Consider the following 25,959-nt stretch of genomic DNA (forward strand, 5'->3'; position numbering starts at 1 on the left):
AGATAAGGTTCATTCTAAGAGGGAAAGAGGTTATATATAACACAGCTGTGCTTTGACCCAGGCTGTGGATGAGAGTCACAACCTCCCCTGCATCACTGCCCCTTTTGAGGGTGGTGTCTGGGAGTCTAGAGATTCTGAAGGGAGAGAAGGAAAATACATAGTGCAGGGGGTACGTGCACCCGCCCTGATAGAGATGCAGGTGCAGCTTGTTAGAGTTACCAGGTGGGGATCAGCGGAGTTGGATTCGGTGACTCAAGAAGAAATGTGCAAATGAATGTAAAGGAGAAAGCACATGGAGAGGGGGTAAACAGCTCCAACTCCCATTTCTGTACCACGGTAGGTGCTCCATATTACTGTCGTGAGAAGGCTTCCTGGTCTGAGCTCTGGGAGGGAGTGATGAGCATTCTAAGAACCCATCATCACCTAAGCAGGGGGCACTGAGTGTGTGAAGACTTAAGTCTCAGCCTTTACCACTGACAGACACAGAAAGCTTCTTCGCCCTGCTGAGAGTGGGGCTCTGGAAGCTTAGGGAAGCTCACAGGTACGGTGGAGGTGGTGGTGGTTGTTCAGTCGCTCAGTCGTGTCCAACTATTTACTACCCATGGCATGCAGCATGCCAGGCTCCTCTGTCCTACACTATCTCCCTGAGTTTGATCAAATTAATGTCCATTCGGTTGGTGATGCTATCTTATCATCTCACCTTCTGTCGCCCCCTTCTCCTCCTGCCTACAATCTTTTTGCATCAGGGTCCTTTTCAATGAGTCAGCTATTCGCATCTGGTGACCAAAGTATTTCAGCTTCGGCATCAGTCCTTCCAGTGAATATTCAGAGTTCATTTCCTTTAGGATTGGCGGGTTTGTTCTCCTTGCTGTCCAAGGGATTCTCAAGGCTCATCTCTAGCACCACAATTCAAAAGCATCAATTCTTTGGCACTCAGCCTTCTTAATGACCCAACTCACACATCTGTACATCACTACTGGAAAAACCATAGTTTTGACTCTACAGACCTTTGTCAGCAAAGTGAAGGCTCTGCTTTTTAATATGGTGTCTAGGTTTGTCATCGTCTTCCCTGGGGGCTCAGCAGTAAAGAATCTGTCTGTTATGCAGCACACTTAGGAGATATGGGTTCAATCCCTGGGTCAGGAAGATCCCCTGGTGGTGGGCATGGCAACCCATTCCAATATTCTCATCTGGAGAATCCCCTGGACAGAGGAGCCTGGTGGGCCTCTGTCCATGGGGTCATAAAGAGCCAGACACTACTAAAGTGCCTGAGAATTCATGTAAGCTAGGTTTGTCATAGTTTCCTTCCAAGGAGCAAGCGTCTTTTAATTTCATGGCTGCAATCACCATTTGCAGTGATTTTTGAGCCCAATAAAATGAAATGTGTCACTGCTTCCATTTCAGTTCAGTTCAGTCACTCAGCCGTGTCCGACTCTTTGTGACCCCTTGAACCACAGCATGCCAGTCCTCCCTGTCCATCACCAACTCCCGGAGTTCACCCAAGATCTTGTCCATTGAGTCGGTGATGCCATCCAACCATCTCATCCTCTGTTGTCCCCTTCTCCTCCTTCCCTCAATCTTTGCCAGCATTAGGGTCTTTTCAAATGAGGCAGTTCTTCACACCAGGTGGCCAAAGTATTGGAGTTTCAGCTTCAACATCAGCCCTTGCAACGAACACCCAGGACTGATCTCCTTTAGGATGGACTGCTTCCACTTACCCCCCCTTCTATTTGCCATGACGTGATAGGACCAGATGCCATGATCTTAGTGTTTTAATAGTTGAGTTTTAAGCCAGTTTTTTCACTCTCCTCTTTCACCCATATCCAATGGTTCTTTAGTCGCTCTTCACTTTCTGCCATTAGAGTGGTGTCATCTGTGTATCTGAGCTTGTCGAGATTTCTCCCAGCAATCTTTATTCCAGCTTTTGAGTCATCCAGTCCAGCGTTTTGCATGATGTACTCTGCGTATAAGTTAAATAAGCAGCATGACAATACACGGCCTTGCCGTTCTCCTTCCCCAATTATGAAGCAGTCATTTGTTCCAACTCTGGTTCTAACGGGTGCTTCTTGGCCCCCATACAGGTTTCTGAGGAGACAGGTCGAGTAGTCTGGCACTGCCCTCTGTTTAAGAATTTTCTCTATTTGTTGTGTTCCACGCAGTCAGAGGTCTTAGTGTAGTGAATGACACAGAAGTAGATGTTTTAGAAAAAGTAGATGCATTAGATGTTTACGAAGTAAAATGGACAGAACTCAGCAAGAATTTGGACTTGAGGTGAGGGAGAGGGAATTGTAAACATGGTTAAGACCAAGTTTCCTGTCATAAAGTACAAAACTGTCATGGTGAATTCTGGAAGTTGTCCAGGTCTGGGAAGAATTCCAAATTAGATTTTTATGTTTTTGAGCTCATGGTCTACATGGATACAATAACCAGTATTTAAATACTTAAAATTTCCTTTTCCTTTAAAAAAAGTGTTGTGGTATAATTTATATACAATAAAAGCCAACACTTTAACGTATTACCGTTTGTAGATTTTTGACAAATGTATACCGTGATGTAAATACTACCACAATAAAAACGTATAAAACATCTCAATGTTCAAAAATGCTCCCTTGGGGTATTTGCCGTCCGACTCCTTCCTCCACTCCTGTACCCTGGCAACCACAGATACATTTCTGTGCCAACAGTGTGCCGTTTCCAGAAATCCATTGACATGAAATCATATAATATGTAGCCTTCTGTGTCTGGTTTCTCTCATTTGCACAGTTGAGATGCATCCTTGCTCTTACATGCATTAGTTACTTTTTTTTTTTTACTATCGTGTAGTATTCCTTTGTACAGGTATACTCTTTTGTTTTTCTTTCATCTGTATACCAGTTGTTGAATAACTGGGTTGTTTCTACATTTGGCTCTTAGGAATACACGTGTGGAATATTTGAGTGCAGCCCACTGTGTGAGCATGTTTTCATTTCTCTTGGGAAAACTGCCAAGAGTAGAATTGCTGGGTCATATAAGGCTTCCCAGGTGGCGCTAGTGGTAAAGAACACATCTGCCAAAGCAGGAGACTCAGGTTCAATCCCTTGCTCTGGAAGATCCCCTGGAGTAGGAAATAGCAACCCGCTCCAGTATTCTTGCCTAGAAAATTCCGTGAAGAGGGGTCCTGGCAGGTTACAGTCCATGGGGCCCCAGAGAGTTAAACACGACTGAGCGACTGAACACACACACACATACATGGTAATTTGTGTATCTTAGAATCTAAACTGTGTCCTCTGTAGACCACATACACATGGATGTTTTTTTAACTGTTCTCTTAATGTCTGCCTTTTGGTTGGATTGTTTTATCTATTTACATTTAATGTTGATACAGACTTACATCTGCCAATGTATATTTCTGTCTCATGTCATTTTGTTCTATGGTCCTCATTTTACTGCTTTCTTTTCCATTCAATGGATATTTTCTAATGTAGCATTTTAAACCCTTTACTGATTTTCCACTACTTTTAAGTTGTTTCCTAGCTGTAGGCCACCGTAAACATCTTACTTTATCACAATCAGCTTGAAATTTACACAAATTCTAATGAGATACAGAAAATTATTCCTATATCGCTCTATTCAGGTTTCCATCTTTTCCTTATATTGTCACATATATAATAAATCTATAAAGGGTAAGCCCATTAATACATTCTTCTTATTATTACATTATATATAACGTTATGTGATGAAAAGCTGATATACGGCAGGATATCAGGTATCTGTAACTTCTGTTATATTCACCCTCTTTGTCATGATTTCTGATACTTTGCATATGTTTGTATGGATTTGACACCATCCAGATTTGTTTCCTTACCTAATACAACTTTGATACAAACCACCTCCTTTGTGCTGCTACTGCAAATATATTACATTCCATATGTTCTTGGCCCAACGATAATTGGGCTTCTCTGGTGGCTCAGACAGTAAAGAATGTGCCTGCAATATAGGAGATGCGGGTTCAATCCCTTGGTCAGGAAGATCCCCTGGAGAAGAGAATGGCTAACCTCTCCGGTATTCTTGCCTGGAGAATCCCATGGACAGAGGAGCCTGGCAGGCTACAGTCATGGGGTTGCCAAGAGTCAGACATGACTGAGCAACTACTGCTTTCACAACAATAAATTATGTGATATTGTTTTAGACAGTTGCTTTTTAAATACAGGAAGAAAGGAGGGAAATATGTGTCCATAAAGAATTTTTCTTCATATAATTACCTTTACCTGTGCTCTTTGCTTTTTTACATGGATTCAGATTAACATCTGAATTCACTTATTATAGCATGAAGAACTTCCTTTAGTTTTTCTTGTAAGCCAGTTCTACCAACACATTCCCTAAATTTTTTTTTTTAATTTGGGCATACCTTTACTTTGTTTTCATTTTTATTTTCTTAAACCTCTTTATTGTGGTATGTGTGACATGTAAAAAGCTGTGTATGCACCTGTGAAATCATCACCAGCTTCAATATACAAAACTCAACTGTATTTCCATACTAGTGGTGAATACTCCTAATAAGTAAGAAAATTCCAGTTACAATATAAAAAGAACTTAGGAATTAGTTTAACCAAGGAGATGTAAGATTTGTAAATTGAAAATGACAAAACCAGTTGAACGAAATTAATGAAAATTTCAGTAAATGGTCGCTGACTATCAATGGGCACTAGAGTTTCCCCTAGAAATTTGCTGTCATTGTACACACATCTCTGAGCATGTGGGAATATTTCCTTAAGGCACATTCACAGCAGGGACACCGCTGGATCAAAGACTTCCTTGGCTAAACACACATCTGTGGAGTACCTACTATGTGCATGTGCCTGACACTGTTCTAAACCCCAAGGAGGCATCACAAAATAGGACTGACACTTGTCCCTCTTTCATGAAGGCAAATGGTGCCGAGGGTGAGGGCAGGATGCAATGTAAATTCTGATGGGTGCTGCCACATACCCCTGCAAAGGTGTTTCACCAGTTCACACTGGCCTCAGTGGGGCAGGGGAGTGAATGTGCCTTTACTGGCATCTGGGTACCATTTGGAGGGTGGGAGGTCTTGGCAGGAGGCTGGACACCTTGTGTCCAGTTCCTTAGAAGAGCTTTAGGTCCACAACTAGGATTGATCCACGTACGGATTTCAGGGGATGTGAATATCCTAGGTGTCCATACCCTTGGTTGTGACATCACAAAGTGTATTTGTCAAAGCATGGGAGGTATCTGACCCATTGGTGGCTCTGCACCGTGAGTGTGCCATCTCTGACCTGGAGATAAGTCTGTGAACCAGGGATTGAGGGTGGTGAACCCTTGAGGGGTTTACTATGTCTTGGGCTATGAACTTTGGGGTTTGTAGGATGCGGGGTACCATGGTCTGAGTTCTCTTTGTGGTGGCTGCATGGAACAAACACTGTGAAAGGGCTGTATGCGTTCACCATACCAGTGCTCTGTGCAGTTGGATTTCTCCATGGCAGCTTATGAAGTTGCTAAAATGCATGTCGGCCTGTATTCGAATTTCATCTCAGCTGATTTCATGTGTCTTGCCTCATTATTGAGTCTCTAGAGTTTCAGTTTGGTGGATTGTTTGGTGTTGGGTGTCCAGTGCAGTGAGGTCTGCCAGCTGCTATTTCCTTGGTCCATATCTGGTCGAGTGTATCATTGATATTTGGGTTTTATGACCCATAGTGTGAGGTCCTTTCCTTTCCCTTCCCTAGCCTTTCCCTTCTCCAGGGGAATCTTCCCAACCCAGGGATCGGACCCAGGTCTCCCGTTGCAGGCAGATTCTTTACCAGGTGAGCCATAAGGGAAGCCCAAGATACTGGAGTGGGTAGCCCATCCCCTCTCCAGCGGATCTTCCCAACCCAGGAATCGGACCATGGTCTCCTGCATTGCAGGAGGATTCTTTCACAGCTGAGCTATCAGGGATTGAAACATTTCACATTGTTGTTCAGTGCCTCAGTCGTGTCTGACTCTTTAAAACCTTGTGGACTGCAGCATGCCAGACTTTCCTGTCCTTCACTATATCCCAGAGTTTGCTCAATCCCATGTCCATTGAGGCAATGATGCCATCCAACCATCTCATCCTCTGTTGGTCCCTTTGCCTCCTGCCCTCAATCTTCCCCAGCAGCAGGGTCTTTTCCAATGAGTCGGCTCTTCACATCAGGTAGCCACAATATTGGAGTTTCAGCTTCAACATCAGTCCTTCCAATGAACACCCAGGAATGATTTCCTTTAGGATGGACTAGTTGGATCTCCTTGCAGTCCCAGGGACTCTCAAGAGTCTTCTTCAACACCACAGCTCAAATGCACCAATTCTTTGGCACTCAGCTTTCTTTATAGTCCAACTCTCATATCCATACATGACCACTGGAAAAACCATAGCCTTGACTAGATGGACCTTTGTTGACAAAGTAATGTCTCTGCTTTTTAAGATGCTGTCTAGTTTGGTCAAAACTTTCCTTCCAAGGAGTAAGCATCTTTTACTTTCATGGCTGCAGTCACCATCTGCAGTGATTTTGGAGCCCAAAAAAATAAAGTCTGTCACTGTTTCCACTGATTCCCCATCTATTTCCCAGGAGGTGATGGGACCAGATGCCATCATCTTAGTTTTCTGAATGTTGAGCTTTGAGCCAAATTTTTCACTCTCCTCTTTCACTTTCATCAAGAGGCTCTTTAGTTCTTCTTCACCTTCTGCAATAAGGGTGGTGTAATCTGCATATCTAGGTTTATTGATATTTCTCCTGGCAATCTTGATTCCAGCTTGTGCTTCCTCCAGCCCATTGTTTCTCATGATGTACTCTGCATATAAGTCAAATAAGCAGGATGACAATATACAGCCTTGATGTACTCCTTTTCCTATTTGGAACAAGTCTGTTGTTCCATGTCCAGTTCTAACCGTTGCTTCCTGACCTGCATGCACGTTTCTCAAGAGGCAGGTCAGGTGGTCTGGTATTCCCATCTCTCTCAGAATTTTCTACAGTTTATTGTGATCCACACAGTCAAAGGCTTTGGCATAGTCAATAAAGCAGAAATAGATGTTTTTCTGGAACTCTCTTGCTTGTTCCATGATCCAGTGGATGTTGGCAATTTGATCTCTGGTTCCTCTGCCTTTTCTAAAACCAGCTTGTACATCTGGAAGTTCGCAGTTCACGTATTGCTCAAACCTGGCTTGGAGAATTTTGAGCATTATTTTACTAGCGTGTGGGATGAGTGTGATTGTGCGGTAGTTTGAGCATTCTTTAGCATTGCCTTTCTTTGGGATTGGAATGAAAACTGGCCTTTTCCAGTCCTGTGGCCACTGCTGAGATTTCCAAATTTGCTTACATATTGAGAGCAGCACTTTCACATCATCATTTTTAGGATTTGAAATAGCTCAACTGGAATTCCATCAACTCCACTAGTTTTGTTCGTAGTGATGCTTTCTAAGGCCCACTTGACTTCACATTCCAGGATGTCTGGCTCTAGGTGAGTGATCACACCATCGTAATTATCTAGGTCGTGAAGCATAGTTAATGAATTTTTTCCTGGAATTCCTTTGCGGTTTCTGTGAACCAATGGATGTTGGCAGTTGGATCTCTGGTTCCTCTGCCTTTTCTGAATCCACGTTGTACATATGGTACTTGTTTGTTCACATACTGTAGAATCCTAACATGATGGATTTTGAGAATGACCTGGCTAGCATCTGAAATGGGTGCAGTTGTGCAGTAGTTTGAACATTCCTTGGCATGACCCTTCTTTGGCATTGGAATGAAAACTGACCTTTCTAGTCCTGTGGCCACTGCAGAGTTTTCCAAATTTGGTGGCATATTAAGTGCAGCACTTTAACAGCGTCATCTTTTAGCATTTGAAATAGCCAGGATTCCGTCAACTCCACCAGCTTTGTTCACAGTAATGTTTCCTAAGGCCCACTTGACTTCACACTCCAGTATGTTTCACGTTGTTTCACATTGGCACAACCAAATTCATCAAAAATTGTGAACTCGTGTTTCAGAAGCCACAACAATTCGTACTCAATGTGGGTGCCAAAAAACTTGAGGCCCAAAGTAAAGTCTAAACATTGAAAATATCTACATTCCTTTAAAGACAGGCGTTTACACTTTGAAGGGAAGCCAGGTGACTCCTGAGTCCCAGGTCACGGAGCTGCTGGGCTGGAGGTGTGGCTGAAACTGAGGAAGCCGCACCTTGAGGCCCTCTCCCTGTCTGGAGGGAGGGCCTGCCCCGAGGATGAGAAGAACAGGACCCTCAGGGGTCTCACAGTCTAGCAAGGAGGCAGGCACATTGCTTCAGGCAGCACATATTCATCGAGGCTTTTCCTGGCTCTCTGTGGTGGATACAAGTGGCCAGCCCACATAAAACCCTGTGCTGGACTTACTGTCCCCAAAGGGGAAGGTGTAGGGGTAGGAGGCACCCTACCTCATAACAACCCAGGACATTCTAGAGTGTGTTAGAAGGGGGTGGTGCTGTGATCAGATACATGTAAGTCCTGTAAGGGACTGGTACTGTGGGCAGCAAGGGGGAAAGCTGCAAGTCTCAGTACTGAACAGAGCAACCAGGGTGGGCTTCATTGAGGAGCTGATATTTGAACAAAGAATTGAAGGGGGAAAGAACACAGCAGACATCTGGGGTCAGGATATTGCAGAAGAGGGAACAGTGAGGTTAAATGCGGGGGCAGACACTGCCAGGAGGCCAGGGCAGCTGGGAGCAGGGAGTGAGAGTTGAACAGAAAGCGGGGACTAGATACCGCAGCACTGGGTAAGCGTCTGCTCTGTTGGCAAAACAACAGGGACAAGCAGGGGTCATAGGTGCTGATGGACATGCCTGTGCCAGGCCTGTGAGGGCGGCAGAGGCAGGACAGGGGGAAAGAGCAGAGACAGCTGAGGTGGGGCAAGCAAGGAGTGAGGAGGATGCACGAGGTGCAGCTCCGAGTGAGGCTGACGGCCTCCCCTGGACTCGACACGCCTTTCCTACCTGTACTGGTGTCCCCGCCTCCATAGACGCCTGTGCTCCAAGCACAGTGTCAGAGACTTCACTAGCAGCCTGATGTCATTCAACTGTCCATCGTCTGGACACATAGTTGCGGGGCCTACATTGCCACTTGGTCCTTGGGAAACGTTCAGTGACCTGAATGGTGCTCTCAGGATCTTGACCCCAGTTCCACTGTGAGGCTACAACTGTGGCTGATGGGGCAACAGAGTGACACACACGTGTGTAATGAACCTTCAAGCTGCTTTGATCAGGAGTTTCCAGAATTAGGGGTCATATGAAACATGCACTCCAATCCCCACCCCAAAAGGGAAGATAATCTGATTCCACAGATGTCCTGCTTACTCCATTCTCCTGTGTCATTATTAACACAAAAGTAACTGGTCCACGAAGAGCTACGCTTTATTGACTGAGAATTTACCTTGAGTCCCGGTCCTTCATTCATTCAGGAAGTCATTCAAAGCAGGGACCAGACACTATGTCTCCTCCTACTGTGGCTAGATTGGTTAGGGATGATCGGGACTGTCCCCTGCAAGGAGATGACTGCCACGTGCTGTGTGAGAAAAGCGATGGCAGGATTTAAATTATAGAATTCTGGGAACACAGAAGAGAGCATCTGAACGCTGCCATATGTCCGGGGGTGGGATGTCGTGTGGATCCCTAGTCAGGACACATTCTCGGGGGGACGGGGAGATTTCTTGAGGTGGCACTTTGACCTTCCACAGTTTACACACACACGAGCAGAAGAGCACAGACCTGGACACAGGTGATGCCAGACAGACTTTCATTCCCAGTTGTCTCCAGAGCACCATGGCAGCTGGGTCGTCTCCAGTGCTGTCTTACAGCCACTAAAAACACTTCCTGTGCTTTGGCGTGCCTCCTGATTCCTTATATCTGATAAATAGAGTGAGACTGGTGGAGACATAACTGGGGTGGGGGCTGGTTGCAAAGCCTCTCTGATATGGCAGAGTGCCTCCCCACCAGGGAAGTTAAAGTCCTGCTTGGTGTTGCCTCTGGAGCAACCCTTTCCTACCAGCGGACTCCAGTTTCTTGGCTGCAAGGCAGCTCCACCTAAGGCGCACACAAAGGGGCTTAGGACCTTTCAGGGTGGCTTTGCCCTACTGGGTACGCAGGTTTCACAAGCGGACAGGAGATTGAGACACTGATGGCTCTCCTCTCATGGAACAACATCTGCATCTTGGTAACTGAAACACAAGCCACGTGTGTTGTTGTGACTGCAGAGAAGACTGGCTTTGCACTCAAGAGAAACTAGGGCGTGACTCCCAGATTCAGCTTTTACTGCATCAGCCACCTAAGCTCTTTCAGCTTGCTTCCTTGTCTATGAGATGGCCTGGGTTCATCCATACCCCTCTGGGTCTGAGGGGAATAAAACCCCACATACCTGGCTCCCACAAGCTCCATAAGTAGGCTCCAGGTGAGCCATTTACACTGCCCCCCCTCCCCGATACGGACACGTCAGTGGGGAGGGTGGCATGCCAGAGCCCCTGAGAGTCTACTCCATCCTCTGGCTGGAGTGGGGGTTGGGGTGAGGTGGTGGAACTGGTGCCGTGTCCAACTATTGAATTGGCTTTACATACCACAGGCACACACTTCATTTCATATTTAGGTGTGTTCTGCTCAGAGGAGTTGTAGTGAAGGAAGTCAGTCGTCACAGTTGAATCTGTAGCAGGTAGAAGCAGCAGTGGGGTCGCTCCCTCCACTGGGCATCACAGGAACTGGCAGTTCCCTCCGTGGGTTGATGGCACCAGGTGGAGACACCTGAGGAGTTGCAAGAAGGTGCTGTGACATTCCCTAGGAGGGTCCCCATACTGAGCTGGCAGCTCGTCCTTGCCTCCCTGATGACCACAGGGACTAGTAAATCAAACCCCCGCATAGGGAGGACGTGTCAATATACTTCATCTTGTCCTAACAGGAACTCAACACTATAGAGTGAAAAATAGTGAAAATCTCATCAACACACAGTGCGTGGGTAGGGCAGCTCAAGTCCTGTTCCGTGTACTGGGTCACAGAGACCGTAAAGTGACATTTTGAAATTTCCATGCTTCGGCTTATCCCTCCTCACTGTGAAGCAGGTGGTCACCCTGGATCTCTTTATGCTTCCAACGCTGTGACCAAATTCAAAAGGCCATATTCAAAGACAACAACGGGCCCATATAAAGCAAGAGGAGAGCTTTTCTGTCTGTATCCTATTCTTAGCAAGGAAGCCTTTCCCAGACAAACTCTGCCATCAGATTGCGTTTCTTATCAGTTCATCGTGCACCGGGGATTCATAGTGAAATCTCCACCACCTTCCATTTGGTAAAAATATCAAAACTGTTAACTGTGACTTTTCTCCCAGGTACTCCCCAGGAAAAACGGAAACTGATCTACCCAGCCTGACAGCTGAACCTAAGAAGGAATCAGGCAGATGAGGAGGGAGGAAGGGCATGTAAGATGGAGGCAAAGGTAGGAGTGAGATTGTGAAATGGGTTGGTGGGGAGGAGGAGAGAGGGGGCGGAGGGGCTCGCTAGGGAGTAGGAGTGTGAGCACACCGGCCATCTGATGAACAGAGAGAGGACTGGGTGGCTGGAATATCAAGTGGGGGGTGGAGCAGAAGGAGGGTGTCTGGTGAAGATAGGGCATTTGGGGGAAGACAAGACCTGCTGTGCCTAGTCCAGGAGGCTGGACAGTATCCTAAGAGCAGCAGGCAGCCCGTGCAGAGTTTTGAGCAGGGGTGTCATGTCCAGATTGCACTGAAGAAAGCTTCCCTTCCTCAGGCAGCAGGACAGACCATTTGTTGGAAAGCATCAGGGTTGCTGGTGCTTGTCAAGGAGAGAGACGGGGGTGACCTGGCCTAGGGAACTCACTGTGTTGATGGAGAGAAGGAATAGGATTTTACTTAGACTTAGGAGGCCGAGAGGTGAGGGTTGATGATTGAGAGTGTGGTGAGAGAGAGGCAGCAGGCAAGGATGGCTTTAAGCATCTCTGGCCTAAGCAGCTGGGGAGAAGGCTGCCTTGCACTGAGTCAGGGGACAGTAAAGGAGGTGCAGCTGTGTGGGGCGCGGGGGTTGGGGGGGATGGGTGCAGTTTGGACATGTTGAATATTCCTTGCCTGGGGGACTCAAACACGTACTATCAGAACAACTTGGGGGAGCTGACCTAAGTTCTCTGTGCCCATGATGCCTCATCTGTGATGGGGGAATGAGGCTAAGTATAAGAAAAAAGACTAATTTCCTGTTTCATTGCTTTAGTCTAGGAGAATGTTCTCCTTTTACAGAGAAGTGCTGTCTTACTGTCAGGTATTCCGTCAGTAAAATGGGAATGTATCTGCTTATCCATATATCCGCTTGGTTTTACATATCTGCTTTGTGTATTTTCACCATGTGGTATGTATTGTCAACCATAAAGAGAAATAAACTCAAAGGAACAAGTGTTTCTTGTCACATGCATGCAGAACGGCAGTCCATCAGCCTGTCTCTGAGAGAAACAGCCCCCTTTAGAACCTCCTGTAGCTCCTCACTCCCCCCAGGGGGTGGGTAGAGGCCTGTGGGACCCAGCGTGTCTTTCACTTCTCTTCCCTGTGAAGGCATCTCCAGTGTCCCAGAAGTTGCCCAGCACTTGTTGAGTGCACTCTCCCTGCAGCCCTGTCAGTTGACTAGGGGAGTCTGTAGTCAGGAAGAGAGTGCTGAGCCTGAAGTGTGGATCTGGAAACCATCAGCCTGTGGTGCCGAGCTGGGAGGTGATGAAGCCACAGATACCTAGATTTGAATCAAGGTCCCACCACTTATTCCTTCTGTGACAGTGGGCAAGTTACTTACACTCTACGTGAGTTAGTTTCCTGAATTGAAGAGGATGATGATCCTACTCTGCGATAATGACTCCTTTTTGCTGCCTTCATTTAGATTACCAAAAAAAAAAAAAAAACTTTTGAGAACTATACAGTGATGTTCAAGTGTCGATTATTTCCAGAGTAAAAACGGAACCTGTCAACAAAGATATGAAAAGATGCTCAACCTCACTCATCGTGAGAAAAATGCAAATCAGAGCCACAATTAGGTATCTTGTCACAGCGGTCAGAATGATCATCATTGGAAAGCTACGCACAATAAATGTTGGAGTGGATGTGTAGAAAAGGGAATCCTCCTATACTGTTTGTGAGAATGAAAGCTGATACAGCCACTATGGAGAACAGTATGGAGATTTCCTTTAAAACTGGGAATAAAACTACCACGTGCTGTGCTGTGCTTAGTTGCTCAGCTGTGTCCGTCTCTTTGCAACCCCATGGACTGTAGCCCACAAGGCTACTCTGCCCATGGGGATTCCCCAGGCAAGAATACCGAGGTGGGTTGTCATGCCCTCCTCCAGGGGATCTTCCCATCCCAGGGACCGAAGCCGGTCTCCCGCAGTGCCAGCAGATCCATTACTGTCTGAGCCACCAGGGAAGCCCATAAATACTGGAGTGGCTAGCCTATCCCTTCTCCAGGGGGTCTTCCCGACCCAGGATTTGAACTGGGTTCTCCCACACTGCACATGGATTCTCTACCAGCTGAGCTACCATGGAAGCCCATAAAACTACCATATGACCCAGAAATCACACTCTTGGGTATACGTCCTGAGAAAACTATAATTCAGAAAGACACATGTACCCAACAGTTCCTTGAACCAGTATCTACAATATCCATGACATGGAAGAAACATAGATGTCTGTCAATGAATGGAGAAAGATGTTGTGGTACATGTATACAATGGACTGTTCATCAGTTACAAAAGGGAACGAATCTGAGTCATTTCTAGTGAATTGGATGAAGCTAGAGCCTGTTATACAGCGTGAAATAAATCAGAAAAACAAATATCCTACATCAACACACATATGTGAAATTTAGAAAAACGGCACTGATGAACCTATTTGCAGGGCAAGATTAGAGTCTCAGTCATGGACAAGAGAATTATGGACACAGCAGGCAAGGAGAGGATGGATTGAATTGAGAGTATAGCACTGAAATATACAGATTACCATGTGTAAAATAGATAGCTAGTGGCAAGCTTCTGTATAGCACAGGAAGCTTAATTTGGTGCTCTGTAATGATCTAGAGGGGTGGGGTTCAGGGGTGGAAGAGAAGTTCAAGAGGGAGGGGATATATGTATACACTTATAGCTGATTCACCCTTGTCCTACAGCAAAAATTAGCACAACATTTAAAGCAATTATAATCCAATTTAAAAAGGTGAGGGTGTTCGAACCTCTCTGCCTTTATACTTATCTACTGCGACCGGCATGAAAGATGCTCATATTTACCATGCTGACAAAGTTCAACTTCACCTGAGCTGTTAAGAAAAGCCACAGTAAAGAAATCTCTGCAGACTTTCATGTCCCCAAAATGACTTAATGCAAAGCACCACCCTTCCCCGTCTGAATTCGGTAAGACTCATCCAAAGTACCCAGTGACTCCTGGGTTTACCTACCACAAGGTCAAGTACAGACCTTCCTCCTTGTCATTAAAGGGCAGACACAGACCATCCAACTCCTTGTTTTCTGTCTCATGACTAGCAATGGAGATTAAAAGTCAGTTCTCCTGAAACTAGCTAATCACAAAGATAATCATTTCCTCTTCTGTCGACGAGATTTGCCCCTAAATGTTTTCCCCCCTGCAAAGGTCCCCACTGTCACTTCTCTACTACTCTCTGTGGAATGAAGTACAGTGCAAAACCACCTTGCTGGCAGTCTGTTCTTCAGGGCTGTGGTGCTCTCCCATTTTCAATCGGTAGAAATACAGCCAGTGTCTCTAATAGTTTGCTTTTACTCTTTCCTAGTGTGTTACTAGTAACAATTGGTAGAAAAACATGCAAATAACAGGAGCTGCTCCTCACGTGGACAGGCGACAACACAAATTACCAGGCATCAGGGAGAAGCCCCCGCCTTCCGACCCCAAGAGCCGACCATCACCAGCTGTCATCTGTGTGGAAGGAAACTTCCTGCGACTCTGGCAAGGATGGTCCCTCCTAGCCTCCAAGCTGCTGGGAGAGGACCTCCGGGCACGCGGTCGAGAGGACCCGGCACTAACTCCTCTTCTCCGAATGCCCCTCGCCCTACTGCCATCGTCCCCGTGGAGGAACCTACTTGTCTTCAGGCCATTCCAGGCTCCCTCTCAATCCACTACAACCCAGGGAATACGCAGGAAGATCCTTCTATAAGGAAGGGAGGGGTAAATGTCCCATCTTTGTGACGTCAAAACCACGCCTGCCAACTCCTCACCCCTGAAGGCGGGTTGGCTCTATAGGACGCTGGAGGTCTCCTCTTGGTGGTCTTTACCCTTCTATTCCACACACACTATGGATGGTAGGCCGACCGCTGCCCACTCCTGGCTTCTTCCACGGGCGGAGGATGGGAGGCACTGCATTGGCATCCTGCTGTTGAGAACCTGATCCTGAGAAGGAATGTGTGACCTCGAGGGGTAGAGAGAGGGACAGACACGCAGAGGAAGACATCTATCTCTCTAGGACCAACCAGGTGTGCCTTAGTGTCACAGGACCAGAATCCTCTTTAGCCAAGGGGGATCCGTGTTCTCTCAGAACAGTTATTTTACCCAGATGCCCCACCTCTTCAGTATCAGATGGCGGTTGGACAGTCTTCAGTTGAGTTCAGTTGCTCAGTTGTATCCGACTCTTGGTGACCCCATGGACGGCAGCACCCCAGGCTTCCCTGTCCGTTACCAACTCGAGGATCCTACTCAAACTCATGTCCATCCCGTCGGTGACTCCATCCAACCATCTCATCCTCTGTTGTCCCCTTCTCCTCCTGCCTTCAATCTTTCCCAGCATCAGGGTCTTTTCCAATGAGCTGGTTCTTCTCATCAGGTGGCCCAAAGTACTGCAGTTTCAGTTTTAGCATCAGGCCTTCCAATGAATATTCAGGACTGATTTGCTCTAGAATGGACTGGCTGGATCTCCCTGCAGTCCAAGGGACTCTCAAGTTTTTTCCAACACCACAGCTCAAAAGCATCAATTCTTCAGCATTCAGCTTTCTTTATAGTCCACCTCTCACATCCATACATGACTACTGGAAAAAACCAAAGCTTTGACTAGATGGATCTTTGTTGGTAAAGTAATGTCTCTGCTTTTTAATATGCAGTCTAAGTTAGTCATAGCTTTTCTTCCGAGGAGAAAGCGTCTTTTAATTTCATGGCTGCAGTCAACATCTGCAGTGATTTTCAAGTCCAAAAAATAAAGTCTCTCACTGTTTCCATTGTCTCCCTATCTGTTTTCCATGAAATGATGGGACTGGATGCCATGATCGTAGTTTTCTGAATGTTGAGTTTTAAGCCAACATTTTCACTCTCTTCTTTTACTTTCATCAAGAGGCTCTTTAGTTCTTCTTCACTTTCTGCCATAAGGGTGGTGTATTTTTCACTCTCCTCTTTCAAGTTCATCAAGGGGCTCTTTAGTTCTTCTTCACTTTCTGTCACAAGGGTGGTGTCATCTTCATATCCGAGGTTATTGATATTTCTCCCAGCAATCTTGATTCCAGCTTGTGGTTCATGCAACCAGGCATTTCCCATGATGTACTCTGCATATAAGTTACATAAGCAGGGTGACAATATATAGCCTTGATGTACTTGAGAACCCCATGAACAGTATGGGCAGTCTGTATGTGACTTATTTCTCTTTCTCTCTTTGCAAATTGCCATTTTAAACTGATATCGAAACATCCTATGGACATTAGTCGATGACCAGGATACCTGGGCTCAAATCGGTGTTCACCAGGTTCAGAAGTAGGCTCTTTCCTTGGCATCAGCTTCCTCCTCGTCTCCTGTCCCACGTCACAAAATGAGACAAAATAATGAAGTATTTTCAAGGGAAATGATTTTCCCATATTGAAATCATCACAGGTGTTCTTTCTCAAGAGTGTGTGAGTTAGAGCTTGATGTGACATAGGAATAAGTACATACTTGTAATAGGCTCCTTGAGTCCTGCCTTGCTGTGCAATGCCTTTGAAAACTTTTATCTCCTGAATCGACCAGTAGCAGTGCATAGTAATTTAAAAAGGAAGGCATCTTTGGTTGTCTGGTTTCCTGGAGCACAGCTGATCCTGGGCAGTAGACCTCTGCTGAGGTCAGAAATTTGGATATATGATTAGTTAGGGGTTTCCATTTGTATTTCCATTGTTGTTGATTAGTCCCTAAGTCATGTCCCATTCTTTTGTGATCCCACGGACTGTACCCACCAGGCTTCTCTGTCCATCGGATTCCCCAGGCCAGAATACTGGAGTGGGTTTCCATTTCCTTTGTCAGGGGATCTTCATGACCCAGGGATCAAACCCCAGTCTCCTGCATTAGCAGGTGGATTCTTTACCGCTGAGCCACCAGGGAAGCCCTTGTATTTCCGATACCATTGCCTTATATTTGAAACACCTCTATTGGCTGTATTACATACGTCTATGCGCCTGTGTGTTAAGGTTGCTTTGCTTGTTTGTTTTGTCAGAAACAGAAAAGTGAAGTGGCATTGCTTGCTTAAGTCTCTCAGGGAACCAGCAACAGTAAAAATGTATTTAAAAAATATTTCCATATCTTAAGGAGATGAATTTCCACAACTCCCTATGGAGGGGTTTAGTCTCCTGCCTAGAACATACTGACATTGAATGAACTCTTTTATGAATGGTCATTTTAGGAAAGAAGTGGTTCTACTCTTTTTAAGTGATTATTGGCTACATTTAAAATTATGCTTGAGATTGTGTGAAATAGGTAAGTAAAACTGCAGATCCCAGTGATCCATTTTCTTTACCCTGCATGTGGATGCAATACAAACTCAGTGTAAACCATCAGTTTCGGTAGAGCCAACATGCCCTGCATGGACATTTTGTTTATAAAGTGGACAGACTGGATGTGCTAACAGGAAAGCTACACTTTGTCCAGAAGATTATTTATCTAATAAAGGAGGACCTAGAGCCAAGGGAATGTGTAACGTGGTGATTGTGAGCTAAAATAGGTGACAACATTGAGAGAGTGGTATTATGAACAGTGCAGAAACCTTCACATTTCAACCCACACAGATGAAAAATGGTCAGGACCACTACCAAGCAGTGTGACCTTGAGTAAGATGCTCACCCTCTCTGATCCTCGGTTCCCATGTCTGCAAGTGGGGACAATAATATTATATGTTATCCCACCCCCAGGTGAAGCCCATTCCTGATGCTCTGATCCCAGCCTCCGCTGGCTCCTGAGGCCAAGGCTCTCATCACACTTGTTTCACCATTTGTCGGACAGGAGTGTCTAGTGTCCATCCCTTCCCACTTGGCTTCCCATTTATTCTATATCTTGGACAATCCATTACCTCCTGAGACTGAGTTCTGTCCTAGGCTATGGCTGTTTTCAGCACTGTGCTGAGGGCACTGATGACTAGGTGGGCGCTGGGGGGATACTTGTTGGATGAATACAGCTCGGAGAGCCAGGCTACTTTATTTCACAGGTGAAAGGGGCAACTTCCACTCATCCTGCCATTAGCAGGATGGACGCTTTGATCCTGCTGATCAGTGTCCTGGGCAAGTCCACAGGAGCCCTGTCACCCTGCTCTCCTCTCTTCCTCTTGCTTCCATAGCTTCTTCTACTCCGTACCTTTCCCGTGCCCTCCTCTGTGCTCCCACTGCTCTCCGTGTACATGTACACTGTGCTTGAGCCCATCCATTCCCCTGATTTCATGTTGTGTGCTGTCAGTTACCTTTCTGATTAGGTTCTTTGAGCAGTTTTCTCTTTACTCACAGTCCAAGGTAGATGCCACAATACAGTAAGCATCATGGGTCTCCTTTTATTCTTTTTCTTTCATTTTCTCCTTTTTTTTCTTCCTTTTTTCCCTTTTATGAGGAAACAATACAGTGTGTGGGTACGGACACTAGCTCTGATTCTAGACAACCTTCCTTGCACCCAGTTCTCCCACTTGTTATCATCACACCTTGAGAAATTAAATTGGCTCACTGTGCCATAGCAGCCTCACCTGAAAACGGGTGAATTATTCTGAATAATGACATGAACTGAGCAGATTGTATTTGTGAGTATGGAATGAGGTTAGTAGCGATGTGCTGGAATATTCCCTGGTGTAACAACTACTGAGCTTCAAGGTCACATTAAACATCTGTGTCCAGCCCTAGAGGCTCCTTCCTTCTCAGCCACAGTCCTCGAGCTTTTTCCTCACAGCTAGACGAACACTCACCAGGAGGCTGGCTTTTCTGCTACACCTGTTCCACCTGGAAACCACTCACAGACTTTATCTTCTGTTGCGTGCATCATTCTGTTCCTGGTAATGTTGTCCTCAGATGGATTGAGGCTCCTCCTATTGCAAGGGGATGCCCAGTGTTCTTGCCTGGAGAATCCAGGGTCAGGGGAGCCTGGTGGGCTTCCGTCTATGGGGTCACACGGAGTCGGACACGACTGAAGCGACTTAGCAGCAGCACCCCAGGACGGAAAATAAGGGTGTGATGTTTCCATGCTCCCCCATGGCATGGAAACTCTCTGGGACCTGTGCCCAAACTCCTCTCTCTCCCCATGTGGTCTCCCTCCATACCAGAGTTCACAGTTTACACTCAAGCTGGGTTCCAGTGCAGGACCTACCAGCCCAGGCACTCTCCTTCAGCCTCAAATTCCTTATCTTTAAAATGGATATAGGTCCACTTGTTGGTGAGGTTTCTTGGGAAACCTGCTGGGGATCACAGATGTAAAACCCCTCGCGCCCATGACCTGGCAGGTGGAAGGCACTAAATAAACGGCTGTGTCCTCTATCTGTCAGCTTCTTTAATGCACAGCATCTGGTGTGGAATAATACTGTGTCTCAGCCAATGTTTTTGGATTGGACAGAGAAAGATGTGACATATTGGGGGTATATTAGGCTTCTCCAGAGTAACACAGCCAATAGGGAGAGACTTATTTTAGGGAATTGGATCATGGGCTTGTGGGTGCTGACAGTTCTGATGTTCTTTGGGCAGGTCGGCTGACTGGAAATGCAGGTTGCACTCTAGAGACCCAAATCTGCAGAGCAGGCCAGCAATGTCGAGTCTCATGCAGGGTTTCTCAGGCTGTAGTCTTGAGGCTAAATTGTTTCATCCTCAGGAAGCCTCAGTCCCTGCTCTTAAGCTTTTTCAACTGATTGGATGAAGAAACTGCCCTCCCCCCTCCCCCGCTTCCCCATTATGCCAGGTAATATAATTCCCTTAAAGTCTACTTGGAGAAAAGTTATGACCAACCTAGACTGCATATTAAAAAGCAGAGACATTACGTTGCCAACAAAGTCCTGTCAAATCAAAGCTATGGTTTTTCCAGTAGTCATGTATGGATGTGAGAGTTGGACTATAAAGAAAGCTGAGTGCCAAAGAATTGATGCTTTTGAACTGTGGTGTTGGAGAAGACTCTTAAGAGTCCCTTGGACAGCAAAGAGATTCAACCAGTCCATCCCAAAGGAAATCAGTCCTGAATATTCATTAGATGGACTAATACTGAAGCTGAAACTCCAATACTTTGAATACCTGATGTGAAGAAATGATTCATTGGAAAAGACCCTGATGCTGGGAAAGATTGAAGGTGGGAGGAGAAGGGGACAACAGAGGATGAGATGGTTGGATGGTATCACCAATTCAATGCACATGAGTTTGAGTAAGCTCCGGGAGGTGGTGATGCACAGGGAGGCCTGGCGTGCTGCAGTCCATGGGGTTACAAAGAGCTGGACATGACTGAGCAACTGAACTGAACTGAACTGAAAGTCTACTGATCAAGTATCCAAGTACCTTACTAGCCCGCCATCAAGTAGCTAACATCTGAAGAAAGGGGCACCAGATCCAAGCCAAGATGATTTGTACTTTATTCATCACAGTGGGGAAGCAGTACACTGAGACATCACCTCCCAAACAGAATCTCTGGCCAATGGGTTGTCTCTCTAGCTTTACTCATCTCAGCTAAAATCTGTTCCCTGGCCTCAGAAGCCATGTAAGATAACGAAGGAAACTTGAGGCAGTGGTGATTTAGGGAGAGATTTGGTATGATATCTTTTTTCATTTGGGCCCAGTGACTGCAGGGAATGAAATGGGGTGGGGTGGTGAAGGAAATGAGATGATGAATTCATTGCCCCAGCCACCTCCCTGCCCCCAGGTAGCAGACTTCAATAGGTCTAACTGGTATTAATGCCTTTGTGTATAGGCTCACTATTAACACCACGTGTGTGGTATGAGAAACTTGGTGGGCAAAGCAGATAGCATGGCCAAATATTCACTTCTCAGAGTGGATAGAGGGAGAAGAGAGAAAAGAATGTTGATCCATGGGTTACTTGTGAGTCAGTTTCTAAAATCTTACTATTTCTTCACAAGGTGTGTGTGAATTCTTTTCTTTATCTGAGAATTGGCTTTCTAGGTGAAGAAATATCATTGTGAGAGACTCCTTGTGACATGTGAAAAGTGGTTGGGAGTGAATTGGGTTGAGGTCATTTTCCAAATGTTTCACACCAAGTGTTTGTTTAAGGGGAGAGCAGTGGTCCTGAAGAACTGAACTAAGTGGTTGAAATACAGGATGAGTTACTGAAATGTGAAGAGACTCTTTCTGGGATGTGTGTTCATCCTAGCCTGTGGTCACAGGCAACTCACAGGATTTTAACCGTGTCTTCCTAATGAGTTTTGTTTCCTACCCTTGAATGTGCTGGAGGCTGCAGTTGTTACTAAAGTTCTGAATTAAGTTCTCTGACAAAAGTAGTTTCTAGAAACAAGCAGTGCCTGGGAAGCTGCTCTAAAGTTTTAATATAGCCTGTGATGTAATTTTTGTTAGCTGTACCCAGGATATGATTATTCAAAGAATATAGCGATGCACCTACTTCAGTATCTACCACTGGATTTGTCAAATGAACATACAGTAAGATCGGCCTCGTTTTCTTTCTTTTTCTTTCTGTATTGTGGCTGCACTGAGTCTTTGTTGCTGCACAAGGGCTTTCTCTAGCTGTGGAGAAGGAGCACTACTCTCTAGGGGTGGTGCACGGGCTTCTCATTGCAGAGACTGCTCTTGTTGCAGAGCATGAGGTCTAGGCTCGTGGCTCCAGTAGTTGGAGAAGGCAGGTTCAGGAGTTGTGACACACAGTCTTAGCTGCTCTGTGGCACGTGGAAACTGCCTGGACCAGGGACTGAACGCCTGCCCGTTTCATTGGCAGGTGGATTCTTTTATTTTTAATCATTAGTTTATTTTAATTGGAGAATAATTCTTTACAATATTCTGATGGGTTTTGCCATATATCAACATGAATTGGCCACAGTTATATATGTCCCCCTATTCCTGAACTGGGGGTCCCACCTCCATCCCCATGCCCTGCTTCATGTGTTGAACTTGTTCTGGTCATCTGTTTTACATATGGTAATGTATATGTTTCAACGCTATTCACTCAAATCATCCCACCCTCCCCTTCCCCCACTGAGTTGAAAAGTCTGTTGTATAGGTCTCTGTCTTCTTTGCTACCATGCATGTAGAATCGTTGCTACCGCCTTTCTAAATTCCATATAGACGCATTAATATAAGTATTTGTCTTTCTCTTTCTGACTTACTTCTGTCTGTATAACAGGCTCCAGGTTCATCCACCTCATGAGAACTGATTCAGGCGTGTTCCTTTTCAATAGCAGGGTAATATTCCATTGTGTATATTTACCACAACTTCCTTATCCATTCATCTGCTCATAGACATCTAGGGTGCTTCAACGTCCTAACTATTGTAAATAGTGCTGCAGTAAACATTGGGGTACATATGTCTCTTTCAAATCTGGTTTCCTTGGGGTGTATGCCCTGCAGTGGGTCGTATGGCAGTTCCATTCCCAGTTTTTTAAGGAATCTGCACACTCTTCTCCATAGTAGCTATACCAGTTTGCATTCCCACCAACCATGGAATAATGTTCCCTTTCCTCCCTACCCTCTCCAGCATTTCTTGTTTGTAGACATTTTGATGATGGCCATTCTGACCTGTGTGAGATGATACCTCATTGTGGTTTTGATTTGCATTTTTCTAATAATCTGTGATACTGAACATCTTTTCATGTGTTTATTAGCCATCTGTATATCTTTGGAGAAATGTCTGTTTAGGTCACTTGCCCACTTTTTATTGGGTTGATCATTTTTTTGATATCGTGCTGCATGAGCTTCTTGTACATTTTGGAGATTCATTCATTGTCAGTTGTTTCATTTGCTATTATTTTCTCCTGTTCTGAGGGCTGCCTTTTCACCTTGCTTATAGAATCCTTCGCTGTTCAAAAGCTTTTAAGGATAATTAGGTCCCATTTGTTTATTTTTGTTTTTATTTCCATTACTCTGGGACGTAGATCCTAGAGGATTTTGCTGTGATTTATGTCACAGAGTGTTCTGCCTATGTTTGCCTCTTAAGAGTTTTATAGTTTCTGGTCTTACATTTAGGTCTTTAATCCATGTTGAGTTTCTTTTTGTGTATGGTGTTGGAAGGTCTTCCAGTTTCATTCTTTTACACATAGGTGACCAATTTCCCCAGCATCATGCGTTGAACAGACTGTGTTTTAGCTATTGCATATTTGTGCATCCTTTGTGAAAGACAAGGTGTTCATAGGTGCAGGGATTTATCACTGAGATTTCTGTTTTGTTTCATTGATCTATATTTCTGTCTTTGTGCCAGTACCATACCATCTTGATGACTGTGGCTTTGTAATATAGTGTGAGTCAGGAATGTTGATTCCTACATTACACTCTTCTCTCTCAACATTGCTTTGGGAATTCGGAGTCTTTGGTGTTTCCATACAAACTGTGAAATTATTTCTTGTAGTTCTGAGAAAAATACCATTGGTAGTTCGGGATTGTGATGAATCTACAGATTGCTTTGGGTAGTAGAATCATTGTCAGTATATTGATTCTTCAATCCAAGAACATGATACATTTCTCCATCTATTTGTGTTATCTTTGATTTCTTTCACCAGTTTTTTTTTTATATTTTTCTGTATACAGGTCTTTTGTTTCTTTACGTAAATTTAGTCCTAAGTATTTTATTATTTTTGTTGCAATGGTGAATGGGTTTGTTTCTTTAATTTCTCTTTCTGATTTTTCATTGTTAGTGTATAGGAATGCAGGGGATTTCTGTGTATTAATTTTATATATGGCAGTCGGATGCTTAACCACTGGACCACCAGGGAAGTCCTGGCCTGCTTGTCTTTGGGTGTGAAGCTTTCTGAGCTCTGACACATGGCAAATTCCAGTGATCACCACCATGACCAGGAACAGGCCACGCCCATCACCTTGAAAATGCCCAGGAGCTGCCACTTTCTTGTTTATCCTTCCACACCTGAATTCCTGACAAAAGGATCTGTTTGCCTTCACTACATTTTGTCCTTTGCAATTTTCCAATTCCTTATGTATTCTGAATATAAGACCTTTCTCATACTTGTGATTCACAAACATCTTTCCCCTAATAACAAATAGCTTCCCTTTTCATTACAGGAGACATGAGTGATGAAATCTACTTTTCCTCCCCACCCTCAGAGCTCAATGTTGTGGACCCAGCAAATGCCCATGAGATTCTTCAGAAGTGAAAATGAATTCTGCTGTCTGTCCATCTGTCTCTCAGGTAGTCCCCAGAGCTATAGTTCTCATCTCTGATCCCCTACCTGAATGGGAAATATAATAGAACTCTCTAAGGACAGGTGCTGTACCTTTGGCTGTGTATTTCCTCACACTAGTATTTCCATTATCAACCAAGAAATGACCCGCAGTCTGTTCTCAATATAAATCTGGTCAAATATAGACAAATGAAAAGTACCTGATTTGTTCCAGGTGCTTTACTTTATCATTGTGTTGTGTCATGATACTGATACAGTACATGAATTGTTTTCTATGTGGCACCCTCCCTTTTCATTTAGCATCTTATTGTAATAACTATGTTATTATACATTTTAAAAAGTTTTGCAGGCTTTTTACATTCATTTGGGCTTCCCAGAGGCTCAAATGGTAAAGAATCTGCCAGCAATGAGGGAGGCCTCGGTGCAATCCCTGTGAGACCGAGGGTCAATCCCTGGGTCAGGAAGATCCAGCTGGAGAAGGGAATGGCAACCAACTCCAATATTCTTGCCTGGAGAATCCCCATGGACAGAGGAGCCTGGTGGGCTACAGTCCAGGGGGTCTCAAAGAGTCAGACAGGGCTGAGCGACTAACACTTTCACTTTACCCTCATTCCCGTTGTTTTATTTCATCCTTCTCTTGGGGATAGGAAAGCATCCTGCAAACCAGTGTGCAAACTACAATCTGACAGACTTGAGACCTGAACATAGGGACACTCTTGGAGGAACCTGGAGAACCTTGGCAGCTGATTCTTCCTCTGTGTGCCACAGTTCTCAAAGGCAAAATGACAGGAAGTAATACCACCTGCTTCTTGGGTGGTGTCCAGAATCAATTACCCAGCAGGATCTTAGCTTCGCACGTGTCCCTGACATGTTATTATTGTAGGTGGCTTGGATCGTAAGGAGTCAGCCTGCAATGCAGGAGACCCAGGTTCAGTCCCTGGGTTAGAAAGCTCCGCTGCAGAAGGAAATGGCAATCTATTCCAATATTCTTGAATGAAGAATCCCATGGGTAGAGGAGCCTGGCAGCCTACACAGTCCAAGGGGTCTTAAAGAATCTGACAGGACTGAGCAACTTTCATTTCCACTTCACATAAACATTTTCAAGTCAAAACTCACTGTCATAATAAAGTTCTTTTTAAATACAGCATTTCCTCTAGGATCAGAAGCAAGATAAGGGAGCTCACTCCCTCCCCAATTATTCAGTCGATCAGCTTATATTATTTTATTGTAATTTTAAGTGTCAATGGGTTTGTTCAAAGTTTCCACAAAGGGCTGTCTGAAGGGCTCAGCTGCAGTTTGAACCAGCCAACCCCTGCAAGCAGAGAAAAATATACAACACTTCTTGTGGCAAAAGGCTTCGTCGCGTTTTTTCAACGGCGAAGGGCGGGGGAGAAA

This window comes from Bos indicus x Bos taurus, chromosome X (genome assembly GCF_003369695.1).
Source record: "Bos indicus x Bos taurus breed Angus x Brahman F1 hybrid chromosome X, Bos_hybrid_MaternalHap_v2.0, whole genome shotgun sequence".
Classification (NCBI taxonomy): domain Eukaryota; kingdom Metazoa; phylum Chordata; class Mammalia; order Artiodactyla; family Bovidae; genus Bos; species Bos indicus x Bos taurus.